Source organism: Melanerpes formicivorus, unplaced genomic scaffold, assembly GCF_026170545.1.
Source record: "Melanerpes formicivorus ecotype bairdi unplaced genomic scaffold, bMelFor1.0.p_v2 SCAF_20, whole genome shotgun sequence".
NCBI lineage: Eukaryota > Metazoa > Chordata > Aves > Piciformes > Picidae > Melanerpes > Melanerpes formicivorus.
In genome coordinates this window covers 7,259,112-7,275,337 of record NW_027142372.1, presented here as the reverse complement: position 1 = coordinate 7,275,337, position 16,226 = coordinate 7,259,112, and the positions used below count along the sequence as shown (strand labels likewise).

The 16,226-nt window shown below is 41.1% G+C and overlaps 1 long non-coding RNA gene across 1 annotated transcript; it reads right to left on the bottom strand.

Moving 5' to 3' along the window:
- Positions 1-2,245: 2,245 nt before the first annotated feature.
- On the bottom strand, positions 2,246-13,635 carry LOC137447412 (uncharacterized). Its single transcript, XR_010988863.1, has 3 exons — positions 13,502-13,635; positions 3,403-3,569; positions 2,246-2,316 (listed from the first exon to the last, which is right to left on the bottom strand). It is a non-coding gene; the product is annotated as an uncharacterized lncRNA (long non-coding RNA).
- Positions 13,636-16,226: the final 2,591 nt, after the last annotated feature.

Sequence of the window (16,226 nt, the reverse complement as noted above, 5' to 3'; positions counted from 1 at the left end):
GGTCAGTGGCTTAACTGCCTCCCTCATTTATCATTGGGTTTGCATGGCAAAGTTTTGGTAGCATGGGGACTACAGAGATGAATTCTGTGAGAAGCTGCTACATGCTTCCCCTATGTCTAACAGTGTCATTGCCATCCAGTTCCAAGGAGCCACTGCTGGCCAAGGCCAAGCCCATCAGTGCTGGCAGCAGCACTTCTGTGATAACAAATTTAAGAAAGAGAAGAAAAAAAACCAAAACCAAACCTGCTCAAGAGCACCTGCAGCTGGAGAGAGGGCTGAGAATATGTGGGTCAGTGAAGAAGGAAGAGGTTCTCCAAGCAGCAGACATTCCTGTGCAGTCCATGCTGAAGATCGTAGCGAAGTGTGTCCCCCTGCAGTCCATGGAGGTTAATTGTGGAGCAGATATTCACCTGCAGCTTGTAGAGGACTCCACATAGATGAAGATGGATGGGTCCAAAGGATGCTGTGCTGGAGCAGACTTCTGGCATGACCTGTGGACACATGGAGAAAGAAGGGCCCATGATGGAGCAGGGTTGCTGGAAAGACTTCTGACCCCATTGGGGATCCATGTTGGAGCAGCCTGCTTCTGAAGGGAAGGAACCACCCATGATGGAGCAGTTTGCGAAGAACTACAGACTGTGAGTAAGACCTCATGCTGGGGCAGGGGAAGAGTTTGAGAACTCCTCCCCCTGAGGAAGAAGGAGTAGAAGAGTGAACACATGGTGAACTAACTACAATCCCCACTCCTCCTGTGCTGCTGTAGGGGAGGAGGTAGAAGAATATGGAGAAAAATTCTGAGAAGAAGGGAGGACTGAGTGGAAGGTGATTTTAAGATTTGGGTTTATTTCTCATTGTCATACTCCAATTTAATTGTTAATAAATTACATTACTTTTTGTTTGCTCCTGAGCTTCTTTTGCACATGACAGTAATCAGTGACTGATCCCTCCCTGTCATTATCTTGACTCATGAGCTTTTTGTTACATTTTTCTCTCCCCTGTCCAGCTGAGGAGGGGAGTGACAGAGTTGCTTTTGTGGGCACCTGGCATCCAGCCAGGGTCAACCCACTGCACATTTGTAAAATGGATATATCTGTTCTCACCTACATCAAAGGCAATACATGGGGCAGCCAAGGGATTTAGAGACACTTAATAACTGTAAAGCGGTGACAGTACAGAAATGGTGCTGGGAAAGAACAAAGTATTACTTTGGCAGGTGAATAATTTGTGCCCCAAAGCCATTGTGAGTTGGAAGTGACCTCTTGTGTCAGCTTAGCTGTCTCTGTCCACTGGGCTCTAAATACCATGCAAATAAATAAAGAAGTGACAGTTAGAGTCTTTAAATTTCACAAAATTCTGACTCGCTTTCCTGTGGAAATGAATTGCACAGTTTAATCAAAACTTGAGCAAAGGCAACACCTCCTCTTATCAGTCCACCACCCAGTTAGCTCTAATGATGGTGTTTAGAGACCATGTTCAGAACAGCAACTAATTCACCCTCAATCAGTATTTTGGGCACTTCTAATGTATTTTGTCTCAACCTCTTTCTCTTAAGCACAAACCCTCCAGTGCTCAGCAGTGGAAGTGCACTTTCTGAAGGCAGCACAAATGCAATGCAGTCTGGAGGCTGCGGCTGTGACATTGGTCCCTCAAGAGAAAGCACCCAGTCATGAAAAGAAGTCAAGTTGTTGTTCCTGTCTTTGAAGGAAATAACTAACTCACTGTCATGTCACTAGCAAAAACTGAAGGGATTGTGATTTGAGGAGGGGTTTCTAGTACCCTCCCTTGCCAGTATGTAATATTTCTTCTGTCTGTATTTTTTTTATTAACAACAGCTAAACGAACCTCAAAAATTATCTGGACTGAATGACAACAAACTAAAATTAGTAACAGCATACTCATTGCCTAGGGCAACACTGAACTGATGGCTGATGTGATGGTGACAGACAAATCCTTATTCCCATTCTAAATTCTGTCTACTAAATAAATAAGTAATGCCATCAATAGCATTTCCAGCAATTGCTTTCACCTCCTGAAACTTTTACACTATTATTGTATTGCCTTTGACTTACTCTTCAGTGTAATTTGGTACCTGGGCTGACTCAGAAGTAGTACTGCAGCCAATAAAGTCACAAGAAGAGACATTGAATCAGTTAGTTTGAAGTCTCTGATAGATAATATCCTACACCAGTCCTTAGTAGAGACCCAGGACGTTCCTTGTCTTTTATTCTTCTACACCAACCTTTTGCAGTGTGGAAATGCTTTCTAGATGTTCCTCCTGTATCTCCTTGTTTCTCTCTTGTTGATATCACATCAGCCCTGATAGCAAAGAGGGAAAAAAAAAAGTGAAAACCAATCTACTCTACAGAAAGACAAGCAATGAACAAAATGTAACAGATCACAGCCAGAAAGAGGTAGAAGACTGGGGTGGGAGTGGGGGGGGAGGAAGGGAGAAAATGTCTAGATATAGACAAAATTACCAGAACGTTTTAGGCAGATAAGCTAAGTTGTTCCATTTGGATATCTGTGATGGAGTTCTCAGTGACTGAAGCCTTATTTTCTCCTGTTCTCAAGAAATCCCAGGGTACTTTTTTGTAAGAAAAGGGTTGGATCTGAAGTGTTTGAACACAGTATGCTTCTTCCATTAACATGAAAAATGCTGCTTGTCACCTGACAAGTGCCTGTACTGCAGGCTGGCTTCAATACCACTTCTGAATCATCCTCTATTGTCCCAGAATGAAAAGCACTGTATATTATATGAGTTGCTGTTAGTACTTCATATTTTTAGCGACTTTTTGAGTATTTATCCATTTAACTTCCCCTCTGGCACCTTTGCTTTTCTCTGGTCTCGTTGTGCTCATCAGTAGCAGCATTGTTCATGCAGTGGATTGCTCACTGAGGAACAGGAGGGGGAGATGAGAGTCCCACAGCTTGGCTGTCCTCCCCCCTTGCTCAACATCCATCGTGGTGCAGTGTTGGGATTGATCCTCATATATATGTAACTCTAAGATTCCCCTTATATAATTAGGCTATAGTACAGTCCCACTGGGGCATTTGCTACATATAGACTCCCTCTCTGAGCTCCTTTCTGCAGCTAGTACTTCCTACTGAGGTTTTTGAAACCCCAGAACTGGGTTTTGAAGCTCCAAGGTATTGCAGAACTTCTCCCAGACATCGTGCTTCGCTTGATGTCTATGAAGAAGCGATAGTTAAAATAAACAGAATCAAATCTTTCAGAAAGTGTCTTAAATCCAGCAAGTACTCTGTAGCACACTTAAAAATAAAGTCTAATTTCCATGCAGATATGTAGCTAAAGTCATCCTCGTTAGGCGACTTCTCATACCGTTCCCTCTGACATTTGGACAGAGCATGATCTTCTATGATGAAAATGAACAGAACTCTTACCTTCTGTAGTTTGACTGTCCTGGTGAGCCTCAACGACCGATCACTGTGTTGCTTGAATAGAAGATTGTCACTGTTTTCTTTTATTTCCTTTGTCCAGGGCTACCCTCTAGAGCAGCCATCCAACAAGGTTTGATGGTAGATACTTCTGTGATGTATATTCATAACATCTACAACATCAGAAAGAACTCAGACATTGTAAATTGTCTAATTCCCAGGCTATTAAGATTTTTCAGAAAAGGTCTTCCTCTTTTGATATCTCAGCTAATATTATTGAAAGGCATTTAACTGGTGTCCAGAAATTCACAGAATCACAGAATCACCAAGGTTGGAAAAGACCTCAAAGGTCATCAAGTCCACCCCATCACCACAGACCTCATGACTAAACCATGGCACTAAGTGCCACATCCAATCCCCTCTTGAAAACCTCCAGGGATGGTGACTCCACCACCTCCCTCGGCAGTCCATTCCAATTGCTAATGACTCTCTCAGTGAAGAACTTTCTCCTCACCTCGAGCCTAAACTTCCCCTGGTGCAGCTTGAGACTGTGTCCTCTTGTTCTGGTGCTGGTTGCCTGGGAGAAGAGACCAACCCCTTGCGGGCTACAACCACCCTTCAGGTAGTTGTAGAGAGCAATAAGGTCTCCCCTGAGCCTCCTCTTCTCCAGGCTAAACAATCCCAGCTCCCTCAGCCTCTCCTCATAGGGCTTGTGCTCGAGGCCTCTCCCCAGCCTCGTTGCCCTTCTCTGGACACGTTGAAGTGTCTCAATATCCTTCTTAAACTGAGGGGCCCAGAACTGGACACAGTACTCAAGGCGTGGCCTAACCAGAGCTGAATACAGGGGCACAATGACTTCCCTGCTCCTGCTGGCCACACTATTCTTGATGCATGCCAGGACTGTTGAGTGCATAAGATTTTGCAAATTTGCAAAACTGGTTTAAAACATAACCAAACACTTGCAGTGAGATCACACCTGGCTTCTCCACACATGGTCCTTGTGCATGGATCTCCGGGTTTTCAGGGTGTTTGTTATCATATTCAGATTGCCCTCTCCATTCAAAAAAACTCCTGTGGATAAAATTACCAGGGTTTTGGCTTTTCCTGAGAGAAGACATTGATCAAGCCTACCCCTTGCTTCATTCTACTCATGGAAATGGAAAGAAACATTGAACTTTTTAAGCTGTTGTGACACTACTAATAAATGGAAAACCAAACAGGACTTTTACACACTAACTAGAGGTGGGGAGAGACATTAGTGGTAACTTAATGCTTTTCATTAGTTTTGAGAAAGTCTAATTGATGTTTATTTGATTTGGCTCTCCCTAGCAGATAGCACTGGCTACACAGGCAGGCCAATGAAACACTTTGGTAAGGACTCAGAGAAAGTTGAAGAATTGTGCCTTTATATTGGCCAACAACAGAAAAAAGTTGCAACTGTTTAGATATTTAGGATGGTTTCATTGATACCAAGGATATTTAAGGTGGACTTCAAATTATGTCCGTGTTGCTGAAATAAAAGGGTCTTTCCTGTCTTTGTGTTGTATTTCATTACAATGTATAGTTACTCTTTTGTAACAGATCTCTTAGAAGGGAGCAAGAGCTGTGGTTAGATTAACTAAAGCCATATATCTGTAGCATAAATCCATATAACAAAGGGAGCCATGTACACAGGAAGGTGAATGGATGTCCTGGAAAAAGAAATGGAGAGTGAGAGAAGAGCTGCTGAGGTGGAAATTCAGGAATCTTTTCACCAGCTGAAGGGTTGTTACTGTTTCATGCCAGAGAATCTGAGTTTGCATTTGGGCAGGAATGGCCCAGGTGTCATGCTTTAGGGTCTGGATCAGACAGTGATGCAACTGTCCATAGCAATAGGCTACTCTGTGGCAGTTTTAATCTGTAGGTTTTCACATGCTGTCAGGAAAGCTTGTGAATTGTACAGATTATGTGTCAGGTCTGCACATCTCAGAGGGCTCTGATGGGAAATTGCGCATGACCAATCAACCCCTGAGAACCACTGAAGAAAAGTGTTGCCTGGGACAGCTGCAGTGCACATCTCAAAGCCCCTCCTTTTGGGACAGAGTACTTGTAATGAAGCTCTGCAGACAACCTTGCCCTGAGAACTGCTTAGTCTCCAAATCAAGATCTAGGTGCAGGCATTGCTCCTTGTCAAGGATCTGGCTCTGTCTAAACCAGGCTAATTATTAAGTTGTCTTCTTCCCATTAACTTGTGAGGAAAATTACCCTTCTGTGTTTGAATGGCAGATCAGTATTAAGAGTATGCACTTTTTTTTTTCCCCCCTCTTCTTCTTCTTCTTCTTTTTTTTTTTTTTTTTTCCTTAAATCAACCAAACAGAAAATTCACAATGAGGATGATCTTGTAATTACACACACGTCAGAACAGAGAGCATGATAGTTTGCACAGATTTCTTTCAACATTTCTCTGGAAGAATTTGAGAGGAAAGAGGGAGGGAAGAGTTTATTGTAAATCAACTTTCTCATAAGACTTTTGTAAAAAAGGTGCCCAACACACATTACCTTTTTTGTTCTGTGTTATTCCTACATATAAAGCCTTGACAACCTGCTATTCTATGATTGATGCACTTATTTTTTCCAAAGTATCACTAACCAAGCATATCATTTTTATACAGTAAGTGTATATTCAATTTCCTACAGCTTGACTGCTAAACAGGCTCAATAGTAAAACAAATACATACTGTTGCAGTGCACTGTTCAGGGGGACCAACTGGAACCCTTGGAATACTTTTCATTTGTGTTCCACTTGCTTTTAGTGGCAATGAAATCACAGCAGGGGAGCATGCTAAATATCCATATTTTTGTAAGAGTTGTATTGTCATTGGGTGAAGTCTGCAACTGCTGCAGACTTTGTACAATGTTAATAGGAATATTATGATTCATATATTCTTGCACAATAAGACAGAATGACATATCAGTTTTGCAGGCTCTCCTGACAAGGTATGAGGTATTTATCTGGGTTTTTATTACCACACTCTTATCAGCCTGGTATCTGAACATCTATTGACATCATTATCATTCATGTATTCGTAGAACGTGGAGGGGTCCCGCAGTTAAATTCTCTAAAGTATGGAGTTGCTCCTTCATAGTGTGAAAGAAAAGATAAACTCAAGAAAAAAGAATTCCAACTCCTGTTGGCTTAGTATTGGATCCCTGGCATTCCTGGACTGGGTGGGAGGATAATGGATCTGTGAGAATTCATATATGTTTATGATGTACGAGGCATTTCAGCTGACATTGAATCAGGTCAGTGGGCCCATTGGACAGGATGCAATGTCAATGGAACTGTTATGTATTATTGATGTCAGTCACAGAATAGATAAAAACATTAGCAAAATAGCTTCCATTGCCATTTCATTTTTTCCCCCTCAAATGACAAGAGGCACCAGTCCATGTTAAAGACAAGAACCCTCCTACCTTTCTGATTGTTCAAATGGTCTTGACTTGGAGCAAATCTAGGAAATTGCAAACTACTTCCAAAACAATATTTTTAAATGAAACAAAACAGCCTGTTTCACTTAACATTTTCATTTATGGAATAAGTTTTACCTGTAAAAGAGAAACATGCTTGCTCAAGGCCCTCTTCTCCAAACTGCTAGCTGTGTGAGTCCTTTAACTCTACATTTTTCTTATCTCTATGCTACATATCACTCTACTGGTGAATTTTAAAGGACTAATTCCTATTTATGCATAAAGCAACTTTAAATTGCCTGGTGTGCGACATTAAAGCACATATTAGCACTTCTTCACACTGCCAAAGACTGTCATACAAATCACACCCAGTGGACTATGCCTACACTTAAAGTAAGAGGACATGTAAAAATAACTTAAAAGCTTTTAGTGTGGATTATATCCATTTTACCTGACCTTAGGCATCTCATATACGCTTTGCTCCCTAGCGATACATACCGTTTTGGCTGCTACCACAACTGGCCCCAGTTAGAAGACTTAAATACCACTAGATAGCTGGTAAAAACTGAGCTGCACTTGAGGTTCCATATGAAAAACAGCTGTGTGTGAATAAATATTTATAGGTTTTAACACCTCATGAGGAGGGAAATAAGTGCTGTGGGACAGACTGCACTGTTCCTTTGCATGCCATGTTCCCCAGATCAATTTAGTGACATTTAAAAACTTTAAGCAAGTAACAATCAAAGGTTGTGCACATCTGACCATAAGCACTTAAGCATTTTACAGCTTTGAAGCATGAATCATATACTTGCATTTACCAGCTAGTTCCATAAGGGGTTAGAGAAACATGCATTTATCTAGTTTGCATACTCAAAGCTGGTTTGTGTTTGTACCTTTGGCAGGCTTATCTGAGACTTACAACTTTGCACCTGTACCCATGGAAGACAGCTTTCTTCAGAGCAAATCTTTAGAAAAGTCAAAGTGTGATTTTAGTTAAGAGCGTTGTCTCAAACAGATATGATAAAGGAAATGCACACAAAAAGCATGATGTGGCTCTGCTTGTTTCTAATAATGGCTTCACTTGATCTTCAATACAGTAAAGATTTGTCCTATCAATTGATTCCACCATGACATTTGGAATGGAATGGAATGGAATGGAATAAACCAGGTTGGAAAGGACCCTCAAGATCAAGTCCAAACTATCACCCAACACCAATCAACTAAACCATGGCATCAAGTGCCCCATCCAGTCTCTTCCTAAACACTTCCAGTAATGCTGACTCCACCACCTCCCTGGCAGCCCATTCCAATGGCAATCTCTCTTTCTGTGAAGAACTTCTTCCTAACATCCACCCTAAACTTCCCCTGGTGCAGCTTGAGACTGTGTTCTCTTGTTCTGGTGCTGGTTGCTTGGGAGAAGAGACCAACCCCCACTTGGCTACAAGCTCCCTTCAGGTAGTTGTAGACAGCAAGGTGGTCTCCCCTGAGCATCCTCTTCTCCAGGCTAAGCAACCCCAGCTCTCTCAGCCTCTTCTCATAGGGCTTGTGCTCCAAACCCCTCACCAGCTTTGTTGCCCTTCTCTGGACATGTTCCAGCAACTCAACATCTTTCCTAAACTGAGGGGCCCAGAACTGGACATAGGACTCAAGGTGTGGCCTAACCAACGCTGAGTACAGGGGCAGAATGACCTCCCTGCTCCTGCTGGCCACACTGTTCCTGATACAGGCCAAGATACCATTGGCCTTCTTGGCCACCTGGGCACACTGCTGGTCCATGTTCAGCATATTATCAACCAGCACCCCCCACTCCCTTTCTGCCTGGCACACTCCCCAGCCACTCTGACCCCAACCTGTAGCACTGCGTGGGGTTGTTGTGACAATTGGTAACCTGCAGGTACAACAGAAATGGAAACTTCAATCTTAAGCCTTTGAGTCCTCATCAGTAAGGCCACTGGCCTCAACATCAAATCTTCAGGAACTTACAGAGTAAGGAGCCTTAATAATGACTTGCTACACAGTCTGACTGGTGCTTTGTTGACTTCCACAATAATTCTTTTTTAAAAAATTATTTTTCTCACTTCTATCCCCTGCAACTTATCTTTGCTTCCTAGTGTTTGCTTTTGAACTAGAAATGCTTACAGGGTCATTGAAACTTTAATCTGTGTACTGAAAGTGTTGGCAAAGATAGGCTACCACTACATGTAAGTGTTCTCTTCAGAAGTGAAAGCACAGAAATAATCTCCCCCTCCTCCTGCCCAAAGAGACACTGCTAATTAGTGATTCTTTGATCCCAATGTCTCTGCACAGACTGCTACAAGAAAGGTCATTGGGCCTCTGGCAGAAGTATTGAAGGGTCACAAAGTGGGCTAGGTCACACAAAATCTTGTGAACAGTGATTTCTTTGGATAATTTCTCATCTTAGATACCCATCCTTTACATTTCAGAACATTTGGGGTCAAGCCCACAATTCTCTACTAGCTCAAAAACAGAAATAAAAAGTCCGTCAATAAACTTTCTTTGGATTCAGTGTGTACATCGTGGTGCAAGGTTCTTGCTCTATTCCCTGGGGCCAAAGAGGCACTTCAGGGACTCACATGGTTCAAAGAGTTCAACAGCCCCAGGAAAGTGCAAGGTGTGATTTTTGGGTTTATCTCACACTTCTAAGAACATAAAACTGAATTAAACCACAATGGATGATTCATCTACCTGTGCTCACCTACATGCATCTCAGGTGGGTCAGAAAATGACATATGCCTCTGCCTTCCCTCTGCAGTATTTCCCCACAGCCCCAGCAGCCACGGACAAATTGAGATCACCCACTGGGAACCAGGCCTATCCCCCTGCTCGGTAAACTGGCACTGAAGTGAATTTCATGTGCTCTTTCTTCATGAATATACATCTCTAATTAACAAAGACTGCAAACTAATCGTTCCCTTTCCCAGGTGTTTGCTTCCCTGACAGCAAGGGGCTGTTGCAGTTAATGTGTAGAGATTTCTTCTAAGATCTCTTCTCAGTGTTTTCACACACCAAACCATCTTGCCCCATAAAACACAGAACTGAAAATTTTTATGACCAGGTTCTCCAAATATTTAAAATTTCCCCTTCCTCCTCCTACCTCAAGGCTTTTGATGTAAGGAGAAAATCTCATGCAGTGCCTACCCATATCTCCCCAAGAGAAAATAGGGAGAGTTAAAGGAGAGCATCTTCTGCAGAGACTGCCTTTTCTGTGCTTCTCTCCCTACTGTGTGCCAAATAATGGCATCTGTTCCTGCTGTTCTTTAGTTCCCCCATCCAGTGTGTTTTCAACTTCCTGTGAAATTTGTGGTTCTTAAATCCAAAGGTCATATTTAACACTTAGGTTCAGTTTAGAAGCATTTGGATTTTTTTTTCCTTCAGATTTTGGCCTCTTTTTTTTTTTCATCTCTCTATGAAAATTGACAAAAGCCTTCCATTAGCTCTTTGCATTATGCTTGTTTTACACAATTTAGAGTACATCTCTGCAATTCAGGTTAATACTGCGAGAAATATCTCTTCATGTATTGATAAGCATTAAACTATCTCTGTTTCTGGGCCTTCTAATAGGAAGGAGCACAAGCTCCTCTCACACTGCCCTCACTGTATGACGTTTGCAGCATACAGGAATTCACTTCTTCAGGTCAAGAAAATTCAAGCTGCATGTAAACAAGGACACATTTCTAAGCAGATGCTGCTAAAGTAAATAGTCACAGGTCTGTTGAGCTATATCTGATGGGTTTGTGGCAAGAGGAGATGAACTCAGATCATCAAATGAAAAGTTTCATTTTGCTTCAAGTTGGACTCAAATTGTGATCCCTGAGCTGAAATTCCAATGCTCTGTCCAGTGATCTGATCAGCCCATCTGTTTGCCAATTTTGTACATTTTACAGGGAGCAGGCTGAGATGGTTTGGCGATCGACATATTTTGGGCCTCTGTTTATACAGTGTTTTCCCCAAATGCAGTTTTTAAAAACACAAATTTGTCAGCTGAATGGGTTCACTGAGAGATCATGTTGCATAATTTGATAGATCCAGGCAGGGAGTTAAAGGCAAATAAAGAACTTTTACATGGGGGAAAGGGGGTAGGTGGGTGTGGTGTGTGGGAAACAAGAGCTTCATTGCTTTCTTTCTAGCATAAAGAGAAATGGTCTGTGCATACTGCTAAGCATTTATTTCTGTGCCAAGGAACTGGACTGCTCCACAGAGAACTGGACAAGAGCCCAGAGAGTAGGATTTGGGGTCCATGCGCCCTGTTCTCACAACCCCTTCAGCCTGAGACTTTATTCTCCTTACCTGGAAATTCATCTTGCAAATATCACTTTCAAAGGAAAAGGGGGAAAGAGTCCTGAGAGGGGGAGGAGTTAGATGATTTTTGTTCATTTGAGAGAGGGAATCAACCCCACAGGTCTCTATCCTGGAAGAGGCATTAACAAACCACCAAAACCTGTTTGGCCACTGCCCTCTGGTGCACTGTACCGGCTCCCAAGATTTTCTCTGCCCTTGATTCAACAGGAGTAGGCAAGAGCCTTCATGTCCTTTAGCCCGCACACCCTGTGGATCTGGCGTGGTCTCTGTTGTTTGGTCCAAGAATTAGATACTATTTCTGGTCTGAAGACATTTGTTCTCAACTGCCCACACCGTTCAATAGGATTTTAAGGTACATTTGTTAGGGATTATAAAGCACCTAAAGATGCATCAAGTGGAAGGGTCAATACAAGATCAGGGTGTATTGTGTTACGGTAAGTCACATTATGTGGTATGTCTCAATTCACTATGGAAACCAGATGTGGCAGGCAAGTACAGCCTATTTTTTTTCTTAACATTTGTGGATATCTTTGAATTATGTCATCAATGTTTAAAGATTTTCACAAATACCTCAAGAAATAGATTTCATCAAGTCTTCCAATTGCTATCAAAACCTCAAATTCTGCTGGATAATAGAAACTCTCTACCCCAGTCCAAAAAAATAATAAGCATAAAAACACTTACATCTTTCTTTTGAAATATATATGGAGGATGGTATGAATCTGCTACCTGTAAAGTCTATTGAATTTTTAATCATCTATATATTTATGGTAAAGAGTAACACATTACTTCTAGCACACAAAAGCTTATGGCATACGATTATCCGTAATTAATGGGTAAGTGCAAAGCTTTATTATTCAATGAAACAGATTTATTATCTTAATTCTCCCATGTTCTGCTCCATGTTGCCACTGAAACCATTGTTTGCACCATGGTAACTAGCAACCACCATATGTATGTGATCTTTTTTATGACCTATATGTAATTAGATTTTATTGTATTCTTAAAGCTGCAGTGTAGCTGGGTGCAAGTGGCCTGGCTACAGCGTCCGATACCTAAACAAGGGTTGAGTCGCTTGCTGCTTTCCCCCCTGTACTAATCAGGTCATGTTTTGGTATATTATCATAAGCCAGTGTCTATTTTTTCCCCAGCGGTCCTGCAGGCATCCTGCCTCTTCCTTCCCGAGCACACTTGCCTACCTGTCCCTGTCTGCTCTGCTCGGCACAGCTAGTTAACTGAAAGGAAGTGAAAAGAGCTGAAAGCTAGTGGGTGTCGGAGCTGCCTACTGGAGAGATCCCCAGCTAATTGCTAGTCCTAACAGGCACAATTAGCCGCTACAAGCCCTTTGAGATGGCCCTGGGCTTCTCTCAGGTAACAGCCATCACTAGATAAAGGCTGAAATACACTGCATTTAGAGAGACACTTGCAGACAGGAATGTCACAGGCTGCCAATTACGCTCTGCCTGTACACAGTCACTTCCAAGAACCAGACAAGACACATACACCTGAAGTTAAAGGGACAAGATGTGTACTATTTTGAACTACACAAGTGTGGGGCACGTGAATATATAACCCTTCTCAAATTAGGTCATGTCATCTTTAAAATTATCAGTTCTTGATCAAGTGTTGCAGTGGTTCTTTCACATTTACTCCGAGCAGTAAGTCCTGGAAAGCTCAGTGGGTGAGGGCTACACATTTTGTTTGCTGTATGTGATGCTACTTTAGGCAAACTTTCATCATTACCATGCAGACAAAAGTGGCTTAACAGGTCTCTTCTAAGCAAACAGTAGTGCTCTATCTACCCTGTTTGGACTGTAAGACTTTAGCCATCTGTGCTTTATAGAGGAGGAGAGACAGATGAAGATATCTAAGGATTACTATTGAAATTAGTAAGCACCCCACACTTCCTTAACCATAAGCAAATCACCTTCTCTGAGCATGTCTGGCAGTACACCTTTCTCTCAAGCAAGGATTTTCTGTACAAACTAAAGATCAATTAAAAGTAAGTGGGCAATCACAGGTATCTACCATGACACATATGACCTCCAAGGGCTCCCTATGAAAATTGTAACTCAGTGTATAAGTACTAAAGTGTTTCAAAGTTAGGTATTATAAGAATATTAACATCTAGATCTACGTTGTGGTCATTGGTGTTAACATACAATTTCCAGGAGAGATAAGAAGCACAAATTCTGGCCCAGATTTTCATATATTAGTAAACAAAGTTAGTTGTCCATCGCCATACTTGCCCCCACACACATACTATTTAAGAAGACATTCAGAAAATTGATTCAGAAAAACTGTACACACATTTCCTCTGAAGAAAAGATTTTATTACCTTGCTCTGAGAATTATGATTTGTCCACTGCTTCCGCTCAGAAGGTCCGTATCTCCTGCCATTCTCTCTCAGAATATCAAGTCTCCGTTACTGCTGTGTTAAGAGCACATCCTCACAGTATTCATTGAAACTTATCAAACTACCTGTAACAAATAAAGCTAAAATTAGATTTGAAGACATTTATATTTATTTCTTATTCATTTTAATATATTAAATAGTTCATATTTTTTTTTTCCCCCCATAACATCTTGAAGACCATCTCCCAACTCATAAAGCTTCCACTACAATAGGTTTATATTTAGAAGCCAGCTTCCTCAGTTCCAACTGATACCGCATGGGAATGGTTCTTTCTGTTTAGGAAGCTAAAAGAAAATTCAGGACAATAAATACAAATTTATGTTTTGTAAGATTCAGTGTAAATTTTCCCAAGAGCTTTGTGAGCTTAACGTGGAAAGTATGTGAAGACTGCAATTGCTAATTATGGAATAGTTAAATTGTGTTAAAGGATAAAAATTACTTGACACAGTCAGGTTCACCACTCCAGAATTAACAATGAAGCTCCAAATGAAGACTCGTAGGTCTTGTTAAGACCTAAGTCCGTAAGCTTCCCTACATAGAAGGAAGGGAAAACCACTGAATGGATCAACAATATATGTAGCATGAACTTACTCTTTTCTCATAATGATCTGCTGATCATTCCTGTGATAGATTTGTAAACCAGGTTCCAGGTAAAATGATCCAGGGATCACTGTACTTACATTATAATTTCCGGTGTCCACTTTGGATTCCAGATGCCTTTTATTAGGTTGCTTGGTTGTTTGTTATAAACAAGTTTATATTCCTTATTAAAGAGTGGATGTATTTGATACATATGCAAAACCATCATGCAAATATTTGACTGCAAACCAAGTAAGAATCAAAAAACTTAAAGGAAAGAATGAGTGCTCTATTATTAAACTAGCAAAATAAATAGATGTACATTTTTTCCCTTTTTACAGTTACATTTGCAACCAAATTAGTAACAAGATCTCCTCTAGAATAAATAAAAAAGGCTTGCACTTACCTATTAATTAAGAATAATGGAATGCCATAAGCTTTTGTGTGCTAGTGGTACTGTAATTTGTTACTCTTCACTACAATAAATATATAGCTGATTAAAAATGCAGTGCAGCTTACATATATTAAATTCATAGAGCATTGTGTATTGACTCACTTTGCTCATCACCACAGTTTACTGAATTCAAGAGGAGTAAGGTTTGGCCCTCTAAAGTACAGAAGAAAAGCCTCTTTCAAGGCAGAAAGATTCAACAGATGGACCTACAACACAGTGTCACAAGATTTAAGCCACAAATCTCAAACTCTGACCTTCTCATTCATCCCAATGCAGTTTACTTATGTAGTCTATCAGCATCCTCAGGGGGCAATGAACCAAACCCCAGTGACCCAACTGGTCTGGGCCCAGGACAGATGTTTCCACCTCACTCTCAGGCCATTATTTTTGGGGGTTTTAAGGGCCAAACAGGGTTCTCAGAAAGCAGATTCTCCTTCCCAGCTCAGAGGATGGGACACAAGATCAGTGGACCAATCTCCAGCTGTCAGTTACCCAAGGGGATTATCTCCATCTTCACCTCTTTCCCTCCTCCCTATCCTCAAAAGTAAAAAAAACAAAAAAAAAACCCCAAACACCAACCCCCCAAAAAACCAACACACAAACCAAACCCCAAAAACTCAACTGAATACATCTGGTGATTTGCACAGCAAAGGGGAAACTATGGTACTAAGAGTAACGTCCTGGTGAAAATGAATTCAATTTTCCAAGCGTACCAACAGACACTGAACTTGTAAGCACCTTTCAGAAAAAAAATGAAATAATAATAACAAAAAGATAATGAGAATCATGGAGCTTATTTGGTGTGAGAAACAGGTTCATTGTGCATACCATATACTTTAAGCTTTGATCTTTTTGAAAACTCCTTACCATCACCTCTGTGAATACCACTGGGTTGAGCATAATGCCTGGACCACGGTCTGTCACTGTTATCAGAATCTGACTCTCTAGACATGGTAAATTTGTCTACCCTGATAATCACAGGCAGAGTCCCTTACTGTTGACTATAGAGGACTTTCACCACAACCCTGTATTACAGTGTTGAATGCAGAAAATACACTATATGCAACTGCATTATGTGTAGAAATGTTAGGCATACAAGAAATAAAACCCAGCACTAAAATCTGGATGGAGACAATATTTTTAGATTAATCTTCTTCCTTTTGAAAAGGAAAAATTCTCTCTAGGAGTCAAAAATGATGGGTTTATGTATGAACCATAACCAAGTGCCTACAACATAGTGTTTAATAATTGTGTGATGGAGCAAAGTCTGAAAGAAGGGTGAAACCCACTTATTCTCAAACACTTCCTACACTTGAACTTGAAGGGTTTAAGTATTGGCCATTCTGGATACAGTGTGGTTTGTGACATCTGAGAGGATCTTAAACTGGAATGGTGTGGCTGTAGGCCATAAAACAGCATACCAGAAGACAAATTTTGAGAGTTCACCTGACCAACCCAGCTGAGCAGAATGCTGGTTTCCTAAATCCCGTGAAGCAAGCAAGTGAAATATCTCTTTCTTGATGGGCCTGGCAGATGTGATGCTAGAAATAATTCTACTCTGATTTATTCCTGTAGTTTTATCTATTTCCCTATATTAAACCTACAATCCTAAAA